The sequence below is a fragment of the Etheostoma cragini genome, chromosome 14, assembly GCF_013103735.1.
Source record: "Etheostoma cragini isolate CJK2018 chromosome 14, CSU_Ecrag_1.0, whole genome shotgun sequence".
Taxonomy (NCBI): domain Eukaryota; kingdom Metazoa; phylum Chordata; class Actinopteri; order Perciformes; family Percidae; genus Etheostoma; species Etheostoma cragini.
The window spans coordinates 22,813,778-22,818,677 of NC_048420.1; the positions used below are offsets into that span (position 1 = coordinate 22,813,778).

At 41.6% G+C, this 4,900-nt stretch overlaps 1 protein-coding gene and 1 long non-coding RNA gene across 8 annotated transcripts in view; both read right to left on the reverse strand.

Annotated features, from left to right (window-relative positions):
- The window catches only part of LOC117956438, a 6,875-nt gene extending 5,427 nt beyond the window's left edge, over positions 1–1,448 (reverse strand). The window contains exon 1 of the long non-coding RNA XR_004659270.1: positions 1,298–1,448. This is a non-coding gene — a long non-coding RNA (uncharacterized LOC117956438). The remainder of the gene's footprint in view (positions 1–1,297) is intronic.
- Positions 1–4,900, reverse strand: part of LOC117956433 — a 47,305-nt gene that overhangs the window by 39,745 nt on the left and 2,660 nt on the right. The gene's annotated exons all lie outside the window — the stretch shown is intronic.

Sequence of the window (4,900 nt, forward strand, 5' to 3'; positions counted from 1 at the left end):
GGACCAGGAGCACAGTGCCATACAGCTGGGGGAGACGGGACCAGGAGCACAGTGTCATACAGCTGGGGAGACGGGACCCCAGGAGCACAGTGCCATACAGCTGGGGAGACGGGACCCCAGGAGCACAGTGTGTACAAACATTTTTGGTACCCAGCAGATAAATCATTCTGGCTTTCATTCTGGTGATCACCTGTTATTCCCTCTAGCGCCACCACGAGGTTGACATTTCAGATAATTTGAGGAGACCATGATGATTATCTTTGTAACCATCTACAAGGAAGCATTTGTTGATGAAGAATGTTTTTTTCATCTACACCTGTATATCTTTTATTTATAGTATTAAGCAACCTTGTATTTGTCCCCATTAGACTGAAGTGTCTGGCTGAGTGATTGTCTGACAGTTGACATGATAAGATGTATTTAGTTGAAGCAGATTGTTTATGTTCAGTGTCTAGATCACGTAGACTGGATTTTGACAACAGCAAAACATTCCACTATAAACTGTGGTGTTAGGTAAATACATGAAGATACTGAACCATCAAAACAAGCAACGTTTTTTGCTTTAAATCCCAACGCCTCCCGTGTGAAGTGCCAACACCTGCTATCAGGCCCTCAGTGAGAACAACCAGTCCCGCTGTGCTTCACTGGATGACCTCATGCTCTTTAGAGAATGGATTACGGAGGTCTGTATCTTATTTTCACCAGAAATATGTTTTTAAGTTGAATAAACCCTTTTTTTTTTGGTTCTGCAGTGTCCAACTCCAGCTGCAACTCACTACTTCAACAACAAAATCAGCAGGAGCAAAGAAGAAGAAGAAGACATCCGGCCTCAAACAGCCTCCATGCTGCGCTGCTCGATGTCAGCCCCTGGCTCGGATTGGGAGGGACATTAGTTGTAGTTTTAGTAGTCAGACTTTCAGAGTCTCTGATGGAGACAGATTGGGAAAAAAGTCACCTCCAACATGTTCATTCTCTTCAGAGAGGAGCAGCCTTTCTGTGTTATTCTTTATTTTAAAGGACAGAGATAGTATCAATCGTTTGACGGTGCTCAGAAGCACCTCTTTCCCACCATGTGGATATTTGCTCCTAAAACCAAAAACACCTCAAACCACAAATCAACACGCCCCTGTCATCTGCTTTTTGTTGTGTTGCTGGAAGCAGCTAGAAGTTAGAGCCATGCCCAAACATTTCTACTGTGTTGAGTTTTAGCGTTACGTCTAGTCCAGGGCTGTCTAATTTTAGTTCATGGGCCACAAAACCCTAATTAGATCTCAAGTGGGCCAGACCAGTAAACCACTTCAGAAAGTTTATCTGCCACAGTCTCTTGTCAGCTTGATGTTGGCAAACGCAAGCTGCTTCTGCTACGACAGCGTACTAAGGCTATTGTAGGATGAAAAAAAATAATGTTACAAGAGAGGGGTAATAGTCAGAGAAATAACTCAGAAATTTTAAGATTGAAGTTGTAAATTTACGAAAAAGAGCTCTGGGAATACTCTGAAATTTAAGTGGTAAATTTGGAATTGGAAAGCAATTTTTTTACACTTTGCAAAGTCGTCTACTCTGACAAAAAAAAAAAAGACAGAGGTGCTGTTGAAAGCTGCAGAAAAAGCAAGCAAATGCAGTGGAGATTTTTATATACTGTGCGCATATATCAAAGTACTTTTTCTGAGGTCAAAACTGAATTCTAAGTCTGCTGTTTTTGAAACGTAGGTCAATTATGTTAATTATGTATTATGTCTTGTCATTAATTAACAAGACATAAACAGTAAAATGTGCCTAAAGTTGGGTGAGTGATCCTTAAGAGTCCCAGTATTCACGTTTATAAAACCCCTCCACTCTCTAGTGACAAACTTTGTATAGACATAAAAATGTGTTTTACATTCCTCTCCTGGTGGGGGGGGGGATCTCTGTGCACTTCCCTAAAATCTGTCTCTCTTCTCTATCCCTGACCGAACGCACCTTTAAACTACCCTTAAATCCTTAATTCACCCAAGAAAAGAGTCGATGCACTGCATCTTGGTTTGGGCTTTTATCTTCATTGTCATCTGCTTATAGGCTAACCTACAGTGGCTGGCCTTGATTGACAGCTGCATCTGAATGCTGTGTCCCCCTCAGATGGATTCAGTAAGAAGAGTCTAACATTAATCTATCTACAAATGCTTTAAAAAAATTAAAAGAAAATAAAGATGTAATCCCATTTATTTTTGTTAAATAACTCCCAAATGCTCTCACCACTAAACGTGACTGAGTTATCAAAGAGATTACATTTTGTGGTCCTTTCGCAGTCGGATCCGATCAGTATCCACACATCTGCTGATACAACTGATGTATACATGAGCTTTTGGGATAATTCTTCCCTTTCAAGACTGAAATTACACAAACTTTGTACATTCTTAACGTTCCCTGGTATGTTGAAATTCTCAGAAGTTTTCCATCACAGATATATTTAGGCACAGTCCTGAAGGCTGCATTGCAGTACAGATTTTGTTTTCCAGGTAAAGCCATCTTTAATCTGCTGGGAAGATCTCTCAGCCTTTAAGCACATAACGAAGTCTGCCAGCTGCAGAAGTCATCGCCTCGGTCTCGCCCTGATTGTGAATCGTGGAGATGCGACTCAGGAGAGAGACGCCTCTGTTTGTGACTGTCCTGCTGCCTGACTGATGACTGCTGAACATCAGCTCCACCGTCACTGGAGGATAATTGAGTGCAACGGCAGGTGGTGATGCTTTGGTTAAATGGCCCTCCACAGGAAAACACCTCAACCATCAAAGTGCTGCACCATCACTGAGGTAATAGAAAGAACTGGAATACAAATTCACATGAAAGTTGAGTTTTTTGGCCTGTTTTTTTCCCATCCATAGTTTTAATTTTCCACAGATCACTAGAAAGAAGTCTTTGCTTCCTTGATTTGACATTTTATTCACTTGCACAGAATCAAGGGCGAGTTGTGAATGAGAGAAGAGGATAGAGGGAAAGAGAGAGGAAAAAAAGAGCTGTTGACCCATATTTACTGTAACATTTCCCCTCCCCTCTCCTCCCTCCGTTTCTCATTGACCTCCCTCTTTTACCCCGGATCTATTTTTAGCAGCAGCCGCTCTCACTCAGGCCTAATACAAGAATAGATGCAAGAAACGTAGCAGGAACTCTTCTGCAGGCGGTGCATCGCAGTTTTCTAGTGTCTCCTGATCCCCGCAACACTTAAGTTCAACACTTCAATCTAAATTTTTAGGGGCATTCTGGTCCTTTAACTGTAGGAGGAGGTTTTATCAAACTACAAAACCCTTAAAAACGTCATCTGACTCAAAATGACGGGGCACTATCGCTTTCTCTCCCCAGCAAGTCCATCCTCCACCTTCTTGTCTTTTTTTTGATGCAGACACTTGTTCATTGCTTCACTCTTTTTCTTCCAATGCTGGCTTCACAATAACAATACTCCACTTCTTTAAGCTGTTTTTTTTTTTATATAAACCATTATTCTCACTCTGAATGAGCGAGAAAGAATGTGGCCCATTATCTGCATTGTTGTTTTGATTTTTACTTTTACCACACCTGAGTTGGTGAATCGTTGACGCCACAAAAACACATAAGTACCTGATGGTGCTCTGTTTACTACGTAGGCTGCAGGGATAAGTGCTACATTTTTTCTACCGGGGCCCATTTTTGTGCTTTCATTTATGAATATTTGATATGTAAATGGCCTTTTTTTATATAGTGTTTTTCTAGTCTTAACTCAAAGCGCTTTTACATAGTACAGGAAGCAATCGCCATTCCCACACTGTGGCCGAGGCTGCCACACACACTCATTTACACTCCGGTGGCGCAGCATCTGGGGCAACTCAGGGTGCAGTGTCTTGCCCAAGGACTCTTTGATATGGGACTGCAGGGCCAGGGATCGAACTACCAACCTTCCCATTAGCAGGTGACGCTGAGTTACAGTAAATATATAAGTTATGTAAATTGTGAGCATGATTAAATGCCTTAAGGTCTTGTTTTTTAGGCATTTTATCAACTTTAAACGACATTCTGACCAAGGTTCCTTTTTTTATTGCCAATTTGAGACTTTTAGCATATTCTGACCTTGTAGTAAAGGGATATTTCACCGTTGGAAAGATGGTGGATTGCTTCGGATGGTGCTAGCTGGCTTGTAGCTAGCTGGCTTGTAGCTAGCTGGCTAGGAGCTAGCTGGCTTGTAGCTAGCTGGCTAGGAGCTAGCTGGCTTGTCGTTGCCAACAAGTTTTTTTTCCAGACACACAATACCGAGATCTCTGGTCTCAAGAGGACATGAGGGAGAGACACACGGTTATTTGAAAACACAACCGGGTTACTACTGACACAAAGCTAAATGCTAATTGGTGAAGTATTCCTTTAAGAACTGTTGGGTAGTCAGAAAGAGTTAGAGCAAGTTATGTCATATATTGTTAATGGTCTGGCTCTGTATTCCAGCACATTACTGAAACCGTTACAATGAGGTAAAAGACTGTCATCTTTCAGGGTGTTTGGGTGTAGGACGTGTTGCCCCTGTTTTAGTCTAAATGATTCTTCAAAAACAGATTTCTGGACAACAACTAAATGTCGAGAACATATAACTGTGTGTAAATATAAATGCAATGAATCATCCAGATATGGATACACACTAGTGAAAAGATGCCGTGTGGATTTTCTTAGAAACAGTCAGAAGTGCTGGTTACCTTCAGTGTTTCTCACCACATCTCAGGTTTAACATTTGTTAAACTGCTCGACATAACTCAGCTCTCTCCTCACAGCGTCTGGAGAACACTTTTACAAAAAATCAAATATCGACTGGAGTGAGATGACATGCCCGGCACACAGTAATCTGGTTAATGTAATGTAATGTGCTTTGATCTACTTTTGACACTGCAAATAATGAAGGGGGGGGGGG